Raw genomic sequence first — 17,505 nt, forward strand, 5'->3', positions numbered from 1 at the left:
TGCTATATCCTAACTGCAGGGTTGCGGGGGTCTGCTGGAGCCAATCTCAGCCGACACAGGGCGCAAGGCAGGAAGCAGACCCCGGGCAGGGAGCCAGCCCACCGCAAATGATTATAAGTATTTAACTCACAAAATACTAATGACTGTATTTTGTATTAATCATGCTGCAGAGAGCTATATGATTTTATACTTGTACAGTAATCCCTCCTCCATCGCGGGGGTTGCGTTCCAGACCCCCCCCGCGAAAGGTGAAAATCCGCGAAGTAGAAACCATATGTTTATATGGTTATTTTTATATTGTCATGCTTGGGTCACAGATTTGCACAGAAACACAGGAAGTTGTAGAGAGACAGGAACTTTATTCAAACACTGCAAACAAACATTTGTCTCTTTTTCAAAAGTTTAAACTGTGCTCCATGACAAGACAGAGATGACAGTTCCATCTCACAATTAAAAGAATGCAAACATATCTTCCTCTTCAAAGGAGTGCACGTCAGGAGCAGATAATGTCAGAGAGATAGAGAAAAGCAAACAAATCAATAGGGCTGTTTGGCTTTTAAGTATGCGAAGCACCATGGCACAAAGCTGTTGAAGGCAGCAGCTCACACCCCCTCCGTCAGGAGCAGAGAAAGAGAGAGAGAGAGAGAGAGAGAGAGAGAGAGAGATAAAAACAAACAATCAAAAATCAATACGTGCCCTTTGTGCTTTTAAGTATGTGAAGCACTGTGCAGCATGTCGCTTCACGAAGCAGCTGCACAGAAGGGAGCAAAGTGAAGATAATCTTTCAGTATTTTTAGATGAGCGTCCGTATCATCTAGGTGTGCGAACAGCCCCCCTGCTCACACCCCCTCCGTCAGGAGCAGAAAATGTCAGAGCAAGAGAGAGAGAGAGAAAAGTAAGTTGGGTAGCTTCTCAGCCATCTGCCAATAGCGTCCCTTGTATGAAATCAACTGGGTAAACCAACTGAGGAAGCATGTACCAGAAATTAAAAGACCCATTGTCCTCAGAAATCCGCGAACCAGCAAAAAATCCGCGATATATATTTAAATATGCTTACATATAAAATCCGCGATAGAGTGAAGCCGCGAAAGGCGAAGCGCGATATAGCGAGGGATTACTGTATATGATTTTATCTGCATTTAGGTAGGAAAGGAATTATGTTTATGCACAGAATATGAGACTGATTTAATTCTTCTATGTGAAAGTGCTAACCTCTTGATATTAACAGAACACCCTATGATATTATAAATCAATGTGATCTTTCTTTACTCTTGTTTAATATTATAAGAAAACAAGTCACTTATGAATTAATAAATAAGGATTATTAATCTAATCCAACAAATATAATCTAATAAAGATATTAAAACTATAAGAATGTAATCTCTTTATAACTAATAAAATGGGAAATAAGAAACTTCTTAAATTGGGTTTATGTGAAGAGCACATTCTTTAGATAATGTAGGCGCCCAGTACTGCTTTGTTTTTCTGTACTCCTGTATGTCATAAATTAGATGTAACCTTAATTTATGTATGACCTCAAATTGAACTGTTATGTTTTTTTCTGTTCTCTCTTTGGCTAATCTTTTTCCAGTCTGCCCAGAACTCAAATCAGTTAGCTGAGCTGGGGGGGCAGTTTCACAATTTTTCTAACTCACCAAGAATAAATAATAAAGAAATTGCTTTTAAATTTAAATTGGTGTTTTTTCTCGTCGTTTTCCGACTTCAGCGCTCACACACATAAAATGACATAATAAAAATGAACTGAATAAAAACTGACATTTGGCAAAAAATGCCAAATGTAATCATTTTCCTGGACAGAAGTGCACAGAGAATTTGTTGAAGTCAATCAGTTTCCAAACTTGTCAGATTTAACCCTACTGGTGAGCAGAGTGGTTTAACATCTGCCTTTGTAAATGTGTGATTTTAATCTAACAACATCATACATTTGTCTTGTTGCAATTTTAATTTATCTATGATAAGATGCTCTGCCATTCAAATATTAAACCAACAGTATATCGAGGTCTTGTTTACTGCCTGAACTGACAAGCTAAGCTACCAAGGGTCATTGTTGAATTTATATACTTATTTGTCTGACTTTATTTGCACAAAATGATATAGTCAGTACTTTGTAGGTTTACTGCCCATCCATGTATGGTTGCTTATGCATGCTTGATAGCTTGGCCTTGAGCTTGTTGAGCCCTAGCTTAGGGTAAGATTCTTCTCATGATTTTTACAAACAAGTTGTCATTTTATCCCCTTTCACATGCACACACACACACACACACATCCACACTTCTACTCAGACTAATTTGAAATCATCAATTAATCTAACCCCACATTTATTCAGGGAAAACATGCAAACTCCACAGAAATGGTGACCAGGCACAAGTGTCCAACCCCTGATGTTAGATACATGAAGGAGCAGCACTACTATGCCTTCTTACATAAAAGTTACTCATCTATACAGAATTCTGTTTGCTAGTAAACAAAAATTCCATTGATAATGACCTCCAGCTCTATGTCCTACAACATGAGGGTGGTTTAATGCTATTTTACTCTCTTATTTACCAGACAACTCCACCTACATCACTGGCTGTGCACAGACAACTGAACGGAAATGTCTCCTTAATTCAAGAAAAATCATGCCAGGTTTCAGAAACAAAAGAAATTATTTTTAATTTCCTTTAGTTGTCATAAACACACCCTAGAAATGTGGAACTCGTGTTTTTGGAAATTAAAACTTTGCCTCTTCAAAGTAGGTGTATTTAATATGTTTTGAGGCTTTTTTTCATGATTGTACTGATGCCCCATAGACACCATTTTAAACTGCATGGACAGGCAAAGAATTTCTAAAACCTAATTTAAAAATGTAATGCTAGGACACAATTTCCAATGATAAATTGTATACCATAATTGTGAAAAAATAACTGATTTGAAAAATACTGCACTTATTTGTTAATTCACAAGATAACACATAAAAGCTGTATCATTGTGTGTTCTGTGACAAGACCAGTGTTTTGTGTCTTTATAGTTCTGTTTCATATAACCATTTGTAATTTAATGATATCTTGAAGTAATTGAGCATGTCTAGAAATTTCATGACTGAATTGCATAATAAAGTATTTTATATTTTAAATAATGTTATTCTCAAAAAATATCTTCTTAAAGATTCTGTTCTGTAACACTGATTGAGTGAACGAAGTGATCATACACAAAATTATTTATGATGAAAGTCTCGTTGAATTTGCAGCGGTTTGCCAATACGAAGTCTTCAGGCTACTGCCGTTATGCGATGATTTGTTTATCATTTCATCCATTCGTTTTCAAATTCTACAGGGATCAAAGCCTATTCTAGCACCACCAGTCACAAGGGAGCAATCATTCAGTTGCAGGGGTACACTCACTCACCTTAGGCCAATTTAGGGCAAGCAGTTAGCTGAACCTTGTGAGACCGAATAGACTCCACACAGACAGTAAAATCAAATTCAGAACTCTGGAGTGGAGGCTGTAGTGCTAACCAGAGCACCACAGTGTTATACGCAAGCTATTTATTTAACTTATTGAGACATACATATTAGCTACATTAAATTCAGATTGCACATTTTTAACAAAAAACTTTGTTTCTCACAATATGCAAAATGAAGGGCCTGAAATCACATGCTGACTCGATTCTTTACTATTCTGTGTTCTCTGTCTTCTTCAGCTGTGAAGCCATACAGCTTTCATAGTACAAATCATCCATAACAAGAAGCTTACTCTGTCAGGCAGATTTATGTGAATGTGATAGCTTTTTTTTTTTAGCGCTGTACAGAATGCCCTCCTCACTCAAATAATCTCTCAGCCAATAACTGCCAACATGTTATTCTCTTAACTGAGACAGACCAAGAGGCACGTCCAATACACTTAACAAAAAAGTGTATATCAAACAACAAAAATAAGTCATGCTATTCACTAATATGTTAATGTTATTGAAATTTGCCTGGGTCAAAAAATATATATAAAAGAGTATTGATGCATTCATTTACCTGAATACATGGGCTGACAGAATCTTACATTTTCCATTTTATTTCAAAATATAGTAAACATTTGGTGACTACTAATCTTGCAATGAAATCATAAAGTACTTCTGTGATGTCCAATTTGGTTGGAGGCAATTGCCAGCCAATTTCCCCCTTAAACATCAGCAACATCGGCTTGAAGTGCTCCCGTACCCAAAAGCATGAGCTGCTGCACTGTTTTTAAACTAAAACTTGCACCACCTTGGACTTCTGTCTCATTACAACTTCCTTTAATCAAATATAAAATGTCTGGTATATACACAAAGACTTTAAAAATGATGTTGATATACAGGCATTCTTTATTGACATTCTGCAGAAATACATAAAAGATTGATGCTAACTAATCCTGCTCTTTCAACTTTAATGTCGCTGAACCTGTGAAGGCAGCTGGCTCTGCGTTGTTAACAGAAAATCGGAGGAGCTCACCCAGTCATCATTTAGAGAGACAGTGTGCAGGCCCTAAAGTGTGATGGAACGAAACTTCAGTCCAAAAAGGCAAGAGACAGATAAGCCACCATTGGACTTAAGTGCGAGGGCAAAAGATGCATACCATCAGGGGACATCAACTCCATGGTTACAGGTTTTGTTTGTAGGGGAGGATAATAATAATAATAATTATAATAATAATAAATTGTATTTATATAGCGCCTTTCTCATTCTCAAGCCACTTTTAATATTCCTGAGGTGCTAGGAAATAGTGTGGAACCCCAGTAGGAGATTTTTAAACCAACTATGAAAAGTAGAGAAATAGTGTGGTTAGGGCTTAATAGTGACACTGGAACTCAGGCTTGCTTCAGTGATACAGAGTCTTGAATGTTGTGATGCTTTTCAGATGCTGAAGATAGATCTCCTTGTATGTGTGGATAAACGCATGGCAACAGCAGAAGTGGATCCATTGTTCATTGTTTCACCAGAACAAATGAAACAAGTAAGGATAGACTGTCAGTTTTACAGGATAAATTTAAAGAGCTTGGTGATGAGGTTACAAGCAGAAATGACAAAGTGGTCTTAATTGAAGTTCTGCCTGTGTCTTGTGCCAGTCCAAGTAAGACTGAAGAGAAGAGAAAAGTAGAAGAGCAAATGTATAGAATGTGTGAAAAAAAGATAGAGGGGGTGTGCCAGCCACCCAACCCGACACAGACAGACACAGGAGGCGCACTGATAAAACACAAATGTTTTACTTCTTTTTCTTCACCTGTGGGCAACGTTTTCCCACAGGGACAACACAGTCCCAAAGCACCAACACCATGATACTTTTCTTCTTTCTCTCTTTTCTCTTCCACTTCACCTTGGCAAACTTCATCCACCTTCCACCCGACTCTAGTAGTAGTAGTCTCTGTTGGCCCTTTATATAAGTCACCCGGAAGTGCTCCAGGTGCTCACTGCCCCACTTCTTCCTGCACTTTCGGGTGTAGCGGAAGAACCGCCCACACAGGGCTCAGGAACAGTTGCAGCGCCCCCTGGTGGCGCCACTGGATCCCAAAAGGGTTGTATCCAACTCCATCTCCCATGAAGCCCTGCGGAAGTATGAGTCACTGCTGCCACCCTGGGGGACTGCCATATCGTTGCTGGGGAGGTAATCCTCTGTCCATGTTTGTTCCCCCGGACCATTCAAGGAATAGGTGTCCTGGCCAGGCAAGGGCCCTGGACGTCTGCCACAAATGTTAGAGCCCCTTTTGGAAGGGATGGGACCTGAACCACCACAAGCACTTATAGTGTATATTAGGAAGGCATAAAATATGCATAAAAGCTATATTTAGAAATACTGAGGAGGGGCAGTGATTTCAGTACAGGACAGGGTTCAAAATTCATTAACGATAAAAATGAAATACTGTAACAATGCTTAACTTGCATAATTCAGTTCAGAGGTGTGTGAGGGCCTGGGTCTATCCTGGCAGCACTTGTCAGAAAGCACAGTCACAAAGGGCCAATCTGGAATAGCAAGTTAACTTTGGGAAACAGGATGAAAACCAGAATGCCCAATTGAAAACCCTTGTAGATTACACAGGGATACTGTCCAGGAACGGGATTCAAACCCAGGTAACCAGATGCATGAGGCAGTAGTGCGACATGTTGACAAAATTGTATATTTTAAAACTGCTAGCCAATGGGGATATGTGAATCCTAATAGACGAAAAATCGATTGCCTTAGTGAATTATTTGTAAAGTAGCAGAACATAAGTATGATGTTATAGGTGTATAACACAAGTACCAATGTATTATTTAGAAAAGAGAGACAAGGTCAAAAAATGAATAATAGAATCTAAATATTGGTTTAAATGAAAAAGAACCATAGCAGATTCAGAATAAAGCATTTGAAAACATTTGTTGCCAAATTTTTTGAACTAACAGAATTAAAAACTTGCAATATGAGAAGACAGGGTGGTACTTAAAGAGATTTTTTAAACTTATTAAACTTGTTTATTCAGCTTAAATTTGCTTAGCCCTTTCTTGTACTGTAAAATGACGTGTAAGCAAGGGGCTGGTGTTCTAATGATCACTGCAATCATTTTTAACACTGTGAATAGGAATTTTGTATCCTGTGTTAAAAAAAAAAGCCACTGCTTATAAGAAGTACCTTAAACAACAACTGTGACGCAACAGATTTTACTGAACTTAACACACTGCCAGAAAAATCACTATTATTAGAGGCAACAGGAAAATTGAGGCTTTGGGACACCATTCAGAAAAAGAAAACGAATGGCAGAACTATGCTGAGCTCACAGGAGACTGCTTAATCCAGACTCTGCTTAGTCAGCATGCACACCAGTTATTTTAACTAAGCACTATGGACTACACAGGCTGAAAGGAAAACACATTCTGCAACAAAACAGCCACATAGAAACTGTAAGAGCCAATCTTAGAAAGTAATGTTAAAGTTAAATGCATGTAAGCGTTTGCTTAATTTCAGTAACAGAATATCAGTTCCTTGTAGCTACCTAGAATATCGTATAGTCTTTTACCCCCTGTAATTTAATATGCAATAGCACTTTCTTTGTTTTATCTGTATAACTAGTTGTTAATTAAGCCAGTAATAGGAGATGGCATATAGTTTTCAGACCCTGCTTAACATGCCTAAAATTTGACGGTATGACCAAACTTAGAGAAATGAAACAAGAGAAATAAGCCTTAAACATAACATTCTTTAAAGCGAACTTTTCTGTAATATAAATTTTTTGTGTGTACTGTTTTGCTTTGTAATTTTACTAAAACGTTTAATAACAAAGATATTTGTTCTGTGGAATTATTTGAACATGCATCACACTATTGCCAGAACTGTCCTATGAAGCAAACTTAAAGCTGCAGAACTTTGGTAACTTGGTATAAATGCAGCTACACACACAAAACATGTTAAAGAATGCAGAGAATATATTCAAGGATAGATGGAAACATTGCTTCAAAAAATTAAAGTATTTGAATGGCAATAAAAATGTCTGGCTTAGCTCAAAAACACAAAGATAAAACAGGAGAAGTTAACCACTTCAGACTAGGTGAGCTTTATAGTTTTCTTAAATGGCGAAAACTGATACACGAATATGGAATAATGAGATAAAAATGGGAGAAAATGTTTGAAGACTAAGTTCTGATATACTGTTAACATATGGAATAAAACGTCTTAGAAAAACAGAGGATGGCAAGGAATAGATTATCTGATGAGCCTGTGGAAGAGTGGATGGTCAGGGCTCTGATTTACCATCATGCCAACACAGCAGCATCCCTCAAAGAAATTTTAATTCAGACATTGCACTTGCAGAATTTGCAGAATTTTATATAATTAATTTAATTTGTTGAAAATCTAGATTTACACCAATGTAGCAAATGGAGGGGATGGTTATTGGCTTGAGGGATATTTCAGTATAGGGTTTAAAAAGAATTATTTCATCATCTTGGACTACCTTAGTTATCTTATTATGTGTACATGCTAAATTTATTCACTAAGAACTCTTTTGTTTTAACTGAAAATTAACCGCTGCTTAAAAATCAATGCAAAAAATCAGAATCAATAACATTACATCAATGTCACATGAATTAGTGAATACGATGATTATTCAGGATATGGAGACAGCCACCCAGTTTGTAACCTACCTACACCTTTTCATTGGTACAATTAGGGATTTCACCTTTTTTACAGTATTGGTAGTAGCAAATGAAAGTTGGTACTACGAGAAAATTGTGATTAAAAACAGTGCAAAGTGGTGAAGATACAGCACCACATTGACACGTGGGTGCAAAGAAATACAGTACAGGTCACGTCTGGAAATGCTTTGTGTTTTTCACCATACAATTGCAGGAATTATGCCAAAACAAAAAGCCAAAACACACACACAAATACACATAGGGTTTTGTTATTGCTACTTTTATCTCATTATAGAGTTAGTCCCAAAATAGAGAAGTGCGGGCTCTGAGAGCATAATGCATTGTGATCGATCAAAGATGAGTTGTAATCATTCAACTTGTAGTGTTATGAATTTGTAACAGGGGATGAAATGGTGAGGAGATGAATCGCTTTTTAATACCAATCCCTAAAAAGGACACAGGCTCTGCATTCATTTTCTGCATTAAACATGTCTACAGCTGTAGCAAGTCTCAGTGATTATTTGGCATGTCAACACACAACGAAATGAGCTGCTCCATTTGTAAATGTCAAAATAAAACTTATTTGATGTTTCAAAGCACAAAAGCACCGTGATTATGCCAGTAAGCAGGACAGGCAAAACAGCATACTTCTTTGCTAAATACAAATATGCAAATGCTAAACATGTGTCACTCATTTGGTTTTTGAAACCATACTAATGTTCATTAGTATAACCCCTAAAATTTGAAAACACACATATATTTGAAAGATACATTGGGGAACGTTATGTAATCTACCAGTTACACTGCGGGTCCAGTTAATATCGTAATTCTGGATTAGTACGCATGCTAAGCACTAACAAAGTCTAAGACAATTTGAAAACACAACATAGGAGTTTTGAAACAATAACATAATATAAAACTAATAAGTTTAATTTTAAAAAAAAATTCAAGTTTGGACAAATGTTAAGGGTGGCACGGTGATGCAGTGCTAGCGTTGCTGCCTCACAGTAAGGAGACCGGGGTTCGCTTCCCGGGTCCTCCCTGCGTGGAGTTTGCATGTTCTCCCCGTGTCTGCGTGGGTTTCCTCCGGGCGCTCCGGTTTCCTCCCACATTCCAAAGACATGCAGGTTAGGTGGATTGGCGATTCTAACTTGGCCCTAGTGTGTGCTTGGTGTGTGGGTGTGTTTGTGTGTGTCTTGCGGTGGGTTGGCACCCTGCCCAGGATTGGTTCCCTGCCTTGTGCCCTGTGTTGGCTGGGATTGGCTCCAGCAGACCCCCGTGACCCTGTGTTCGGATTCAGCGGGTTGGAAAATGGATGGATGGAAGTTTAATTTAAAAAAAAAATTCAAGTTTGGACAAATGTTAAGGGTGGCACGGTGATGCAGTGCTAGCGTTGCTGCCTCACAGTAAGGAGACCGGGGTTCGCTTCCCGGGTCCTCCCTGCGTGGAGTTTGCATGTTCTCCCCATGTCTGCGTGGGTTTCCTCCGGGTGCTCCGGTTTCCTCTCACAGTCCAAAGACATGCAGGTTGGGTGGATTGGTGATCCTAAATTGTCCCTAGGGTGTGTTTGGTGTGTGTGTGCGCGTGTGTCCTGCAGTGGGATGGCGCCCTGCCTGGGGTTTGTTCGTGCCTTGCGCCCTGTACTGGCGGGGATTGGCTCCAGCAGACCCCAGTCACCCTGTGTTAGGAAATTAGGGGTTAGTAAATGACTGACTGACTGACAAATGTTATAAGAAGGAGTGGCAGATTTGGAAAATTAAAGCCCCAGAAGTTTCTGAAAGGTTGACTCCTATTTTACACCCAGTGATGCCAGGATAGGCACCTGCTTTCGGTTAGATCCAGGTAGAAAATGGATGGATAGTTGCATGGACAACAGCAGCCATGTCCATTACAATCAAAAGATGAATGCAGAGGCTCTGTTCCTTTATTGATGAGATGTATGATACTGTATAACAGTCATTAATTATGCTATTATTTATAATTGTTACATTCAAATATGTGACATTACAAATGAAAATTATTCCAACTGACAGATAATTGGAGACATCATCACACTGTCAACACGTGCATGAATTGAGTATTTTCAGGATTCAGATTGTGTTAAAAATGGCAATAACAAAAGCCTTTGTTTGCCTTATAAGAGTAAGGCGCAATTCTATACAGAAATTTAAGCCTGTTAAACAGGAATTACAGAGGCTGCAGAACACTTTTAAATCCCATTAGAAAAATATAAACAAAAATAATATATTTATAAGAATAAGGTGTTATTAAAAAATTCATTTCAGACTGAAGCACAACAATTTGGACTGATAGTTTATGCATAGGATCGATCTAAGGTATGTATAAATGAACAAAAGAGGATAAGCACACTAAATATGTGGATGAAACTGTGTAAAAGGGTGTAAAAACTGAAATTGTGTTAATATCAATGATACCTAAAACAAATTGGAGAATATAACATGCAATCTGGTGAAAAAAAGAAATGGAAGGAAACCACATTTACAGTTTTGTTTTAATGAATACACCAATTATTCCAATTTAGGTTTTACAGGGGAGACTATCCAAACAGCTAGTCTATGACATTGTTAGCCAGTCAGTTATTATCCAACCCGCTATATCCTAACACAAGGTCACGGGGGTCTGCTGGAAGCAATCCCAGCCAGCACAGGGCGCAAGGCAGGGAGAAACCCCGGGCAGGGTGCCAGCCCACCACAAGGCACACACACACACACCCCCACACACCAAGCACACACTAGGGACAATTTAGGCTCGCCAATGCACCTAACCTGCATGTTTTTGGACTGTGGGAGGAAACCCACGCAGACAAGGGGAGAACATGCAAACTTGACACAGAGAGGACCCGGGGAAGCAAACCCGGGTGTCCTAATTATGTGGCAGCAGAGCTACCACTGTGCCACCATGCTGCCCTCTATGACATTGTACACTCCTGAAAACACTGCACATACCTGAACAATACAGAGTTGTCACTCTGCTCAGTTTGCAAATAGAAGGAATACTTGGGTGGAACCCCTCAAAAACACAAGTAGGATATGCAAACTTCACAGAGGCAATGACTGGGCCAGAATTCAAAATGAGCCCACTGGACCTGGGAGGCAGCATTCTTATCGACTCAGCTACTCTAGATGGCTGCAATAATAATTAGAAGGGAAAAAAAAGCATGAACTAATGCAGTTTAGGAAAATTATCTATCTCCATGTCAATTTTCAAATCTACTTAATCTTTTTCATGGTCTTGGGATGTAACCTATTCAAGTAGCATTAATTGCAGAAAAAGAATACTTTTAGTATGCACATATGTTTCTAGGTATTTTATATACAGGTCTATACAGGATATCTCGAAAATGTTTATCTGCTTTGAATTATAATAAATAAAATGTTTATTAAAATACATGTAAGTTTTATAATTCAAATTAAAGAAGACAAACGTAGACTCGCATTGAGTTGTGACAAGTGTTTGAACTGCTGGTTGTTCTGGTCCCAGCGTTGCTGACGATTTGGGCCAATGGATTTGCAAACACCGTGCATCATTTAATTTGCTATTTCTGTGATAAACCTTATCTTTGACATGTCCCCATGAAAAAAAAGTCCATTGGCATAACATCTGGGGCCTCATGTATAACGCCGTGCGTGGAACTCACACTATAACATGGCGTAAGCACAAAAGCGGGATTGTGCGTACGCACAGAAAAATCCAGATGCAGGAATCTGTGCGCACGCATACTTTCACGTTCTTCTACTACATAAATCCCGATTTGCGTGAAAAGTAACGCACGTGCACGTGCCTTCTGTCCCGCCCCAACTCCTCCCAGAATTACGCCTCTTTGAATATGCAAATCAATATAAATAGCCTTCTGTGAAAAGACAATGGGAAAAGCACGGGAGAAAATATACGAATTTCAGCGAATATCAAGTGGAAGCAAAGGAAAAACGTACTATTTGTTGGTTTAAACAGTGGTATAATCAACAAAAGGAAGCTGATCGAGTGACAGAGTGTCGGAGAAACTCAAAGGCTCAACTTCACAAAGTCGCACAGTGCCCGAAATAAAAAAGAAATCACATATCAAAGTCGCCGTGAAAAGGCAAGTCGTAGCCCACCGTCTGAGTGTCATATGAAAGCTTATTAGGGTACAGACAAAAAAAGGCACACAGTGGGGAAAAAAGCACGAAATGTCAACTTTAATCTCGAAATTTCCACTTTAATCACATAGTTTATTTTGCCATTAAAGTAGAACATCATAAACTTCATCTTAAAATCGTTTAATTTACTAGTTTCTCAAATCCCATTGTAACTAAAGTGGCATGTTAAATGCTTTGTTCTGTATTTGATCTTCTATGTGCTCTATGTGTATGAATCACTACCTGCTTTTTAAACGAGCTTTCTCTTTCTCCGACAGGACACATAATCCATTACATTTGTGATATTACAGCTCTCTGAATAATTAAAATACTGAGATGTATACGTGATATCTTTTTCATGATGATAGGAATGAAAGCATGTTATTAAACATGGGAACACGGTGGCGCAGTGCTTGTTCATGTCTCACGCAAGAGGCTTGCTGCGCCATGCGCAACCTTCAATGAAATAATTTATCACAGCAGTACTGTCTCTTTCAAACGTACTAACCTCCAATTCCTGTCCTTACTTTTCTTTCTCCAAAAACTCAATCGCCACACAATAAGCTATGTAATAGACGTGAAGCCATCTGTAAGCTTAGAACTTCGATTCTTCAAAACTTTTAAGGAACATTGAAATATCTTAGTAGTACGTGTTTAATTATTATATCCGTCTATCTTTCCAGTGTCGAGTCAGCACCAGCAAGAATACAGCGCAAGGCAGGAACAATTACTGAACTAGCTAGCGCTGCGGCACCGTGTCCTCACATGTTTAATTATTAACAATACAGATTATTTAAATGAAGTTAAAGTTTTATCTGTATAATATAATCAACATGTTTTGCTGCATTTCGTCTTAGAAATGAATACCGTAATCACATGTAAATACGCGCTTTATAAAGTGGCGCAGGTTGTGCAATATTATAACTGTAGTGCAAGTTTACAGTGGGGTAATTGTACTTATAAGTCCACAGTTCTACAAGGAGCACTTGATGGACTGATTGAGTGCGTTTAGAGTTCTTGGGATGAAACTGTTTCTAAACCGCGAAGTCAGTACAGGGACTAAAGCGTTTGCTGTGGCTCAGGCAGTGTCTGCTTCATGCTGTGTACCGATAATTCTCTTTCCAATCAGCTGCTGCTGTGATTTCCCACTCAGATACAGTGATATAAATACTCTGAGTGGTGCAGTGAGAGTAATGTGGAAAAAGATGATCTGCTGTGGCAACCCTTAACGGGATCAGCTGAAAGAAGATGCAGTGAGAGTTACAACGCTAAAGCAGTTATGGTATTTGGAATACTATGGCTATTCCCTGGACCATTATATTGCTACAGGTTAATTACAATCAGATGCATTACACTAATAAACAATATGCAGTTAATTTCAGTGTATTTATAAAGCCGCGCCAGGAATGTGGATTTAAGAAAGAAAGGGTGATCACACAGGAACAGTAGCACTGCTTTGACACTGGGTGCCGCCAGTCTGCAAAACCGGGCGGATAAATTGCGTACGCCAAGGAATGAGTTACCGTGGAAATGTGCGTGGCTTTACGCCAAGTTTAGGTTTTATACATCGCGATTTGAGCGTGGAAAGGTTCGTACGCAACATTTCTGTGCGTACGCACCGTTTATACATGAGGCCCCTGGTGAACATGGAGGGTATTCAATGTATACATTTTTAGGAACACAGTGTATAGAAATATGCCCCTTGTTATACAATGTGAAGGGCCATTCCATAGTTTATTTCAAATTCACTAAAAAAATAAGTCATGATTTAGGGATCTACCAAAGCAATAAAATTACAAAAAAATAAATCTTAGACACTCAAAATATTCAGAAGAAAGGTTGATATGACAGGTAATATGAGAATTGTATATTGTATACAGCACCTAAAGAATTAATCTTATTTCAACATTTGCTGTTTAATGAAACAAAATCATTTAATTTTAAAACATTAAATCCACATGTTTTATGCATTTGGGTTATTAGGTTTTAAATACTTAGATTCTGTCACCTTTACTTGTCTATAATCTGCCATTGACTACCTCTGTACCCTTGTAATTTGTCTGACTTATAGCTTCTTGAATACAGAAGTAACTGAAACCTTGTCTATTAAAACATTCCTTGCAATGCAACTTTCCTAAAATTGTTTTATGATAAGCTTCAAATATTCAATTTGAATATCTTTTTGTAAACACTGACATAAAGACATCTCCAATATCTTTCTGAAAAGAATTTATGCCTTAGTATATCTTTTTGAAAATGACACATGACTGAGAATTGAGTTATTTATCCAAGGAAATACTCCCTTTGATGCCCCCTTTTAAGTATGCAAAGATACATTCCTATGACATATTTGTTTGTATAGAAACGAGTTAAATATGTGAACTGTTCACTGGTTCACTCTTTTTATTCTTTAAATATTGGAACTATATCTTTGACTTTGCCATTTTTTACTTTCAGAGGTTTTTGAGTGTATGCGTCTTTATTTAAAATATATTGCACTGTTTCAACTATTTACATCATTACCTCAAAGCTGAGTAAATAATCTGTGCTGTTTTTTGTGATAGTATATTGTAGGTATAATTACAGAGATAATGTTCATTCCATTAGAATATTCATGAAGTTTCACTTTTATGTCAGTCAATTCAATCTCCATTATGTGGTTTGGTTATGTTCATTTTTCCTTTCAATAAATATAATGAAGGACGTTCAGAGGATCACACTGGAAGAAGCTGTTATCTAGTATGAAAGTATAGCTTAATGAATATTTGCTTTTTTATATGTCATCACACTGAATAATTAGAATATACTATGCATAGAAATTAGAATGTCTACAATAATTAAGCACTTATTTTAATTAAGCACTTGTTTTACAGGGACATGGCTAAATAGTTTCATCCCTGACGCCGCTATCAAACTCGCAAGCTGTACTGTTTTCAGAGTGGACAGGACAGAGGACTCCGGTAAAAACAGAAGGTTAGGTTTCTGCATCTATGAGGGGTGTTCAAATATAAACAGGAAATTTCATGATCTATTCTTATAAAATATGTAAGGTAGACATGACTCATTGGACAAATACATGCATGTTTGAACTTGGCATTAGTAGTGTTAGCTGCTATTCCCTACTTCCTGTCAGTTGTAATTAACATGTCGGAACAGGAGGTAAACAGTAGTGTTGGACAGTGAATTATTATTACATTTTTGACAAATGAAGGAGTCATTCCACCTCAGATTTAATTGAGACTTAAAAATCAGTTTGGGAATGAGTGTCTCTTTTCCTCTCTCTCTCAGAATAGAGTGTATGATTGGTGCAAGTCATTCAGAGAAGGAGGGACAATCATCTCCTCGGTCCATTTAAGAAAGTTTTAGGAGGGAACAGGCCCGGCCTTAGGCATAGGCGAAGTAGGCGACCGCCTAGGGCCCCGGCGTCTGGGGGGCCCCGGATCGACTCCTTGGTCTAATTTTCACGCATTTCACAGAGCTTCCAGGGGGGCTCCGCCCCCCTCAGGGGGCCCCTGGAACCCCCTTTCGCCTAGGGCCCCATAATACCTAAGACCGGACCTGGAGGGAAAAAATTCAAGCCGAATGAGGAGGTTATTGACGCTGTGCAGGAATGGGTCATCATGTAGTCAAAAGACTTGTACTCTTCTGGGATTAATAAGCTTCCTGAGCATTGGAACAAGTATACTGCAGCTGCAGGAGACTACATAGAAAAATAGCATATAAGTTGGTTCATTGTATTCAATAAATAAAGTGTAACTCATAAATTCCTGCTTATACTTGAATGACCCTCGTACATTAACAATAGTTGGTGCACTACCATGGACATTGTTGACAAGCACTGTTCTATGGATCTGGAATTGCTAATGGTAAATTATTGTCCATTTTGTTGCACTTAGAGAATTCTCTGTAATAATAGTTCTGGTTGTATATGTGCCAAAGCCCTGGGCGCAAATGCTAAATGAGTGCTAGATAAACTGCAGGAGAGTATTAACAATAAGCTGACATTGCACCCAGATGGTGATGTTGTTGTAGCAGGGGACTTCAAACAGACAGATCTTAGGACAGTCTTGACTAAATTTCATAAAAATGTTAATGTTCCAAAGAGAGAAAGGAATATACTGGACCAGGTTTATACAAACATACCAGGACCATTTAAGGCCAAACCATCTGCACATCTAGGACTTTCAGACCACATCTCCCTGACCCAGATTGCATCTTATAAGCCACTAATTTGCAGAATGAGACCAGTCATCCAAACTGTTCAGGTATGGACTGAGGAAAACACCCTACTGCTGCAGGACTGTTTAGATACCACAGACTGGGACTTGCATGGCTTATGCATTAATGGAATGTCACTGCTCCGGCTAACAAAAGCAGCTTCATTCTCTCTAGGTGCCCATATTGCAATATGAATGCAGCAAAGTGCTCCAATTGTGTTTGGAGAAATGGACATTGCTGCAGTTTGCCTTTTAATGTTGGCAGGAACATGCTGCTTTTATTTTATGTATGTAAACCCTCATCACACGAAAACTGGATATAGTGCCTCACTGGTTGTTAAATCGCTTCTAGCACAACAGACAGTGAAGCTTGACGCAGATATATACTGTACATAGTGATAACAGGTTGACAATATAAACAATGATGAAAAACCAAAATATATTCTTCAGTGCAAATACGCAGCATTGGCCCTTAAGAAAAGGAACTAATATAAAGTCTGTACATCATATCACTTTTGAGGTGTAGTATGTCACATCAACACACATTATAATAAAGGCTCAGTGATATGAATTATGTGTCTGAGCCGTCATTTAGTTGGACTGACTGCATTTCCCTGCTTGATCATTTTCCATTTTCTATGAAATGCTGCATACGTATGGTTCAGTATTCGTTCCCCATGCAAGTTTTCTTTTACAAATCCTGAAATTTGTGTGGAAAGTTGTGTACACACATTTTGAGACACTTTTTGTGTGGATGCAAGCTTTATAAATGAGCCCCCAGAACTTGTCTTTGACTTTCTCTCTTAAAATGTTCATCTCTTCTGTTGTTAACTGGCTAAAGTTCAACAATTAATTAATGAACAAATATTGTTGGTTTCTGTTTATGTTAAGCAGTTTCTACTTTGTTTTAAGTGTGTTTTAACAAATCAGTATCTTTATATGTACTAATTCTGTATTTAGTAATTAGTATAATCTATACTTATCACTATCATCCTGCGCTGTGGGTATCCACATGGA

This window comes from Erpetoichthys calabaricus, chromosome 12 (genome assembly GCF_900747795.2).
Source record: "Erpetoichthys calabaricus chromosome 12, fErpCal1.3, whole genome shotgun sequence".
Taxonomy (NCBI): Eukaryota; Metazoa; Chordata; class Cladistia; order Polypteriformes; family Polypteridae; genus Erpetoichthys; species Erpetoichthys calabaricus.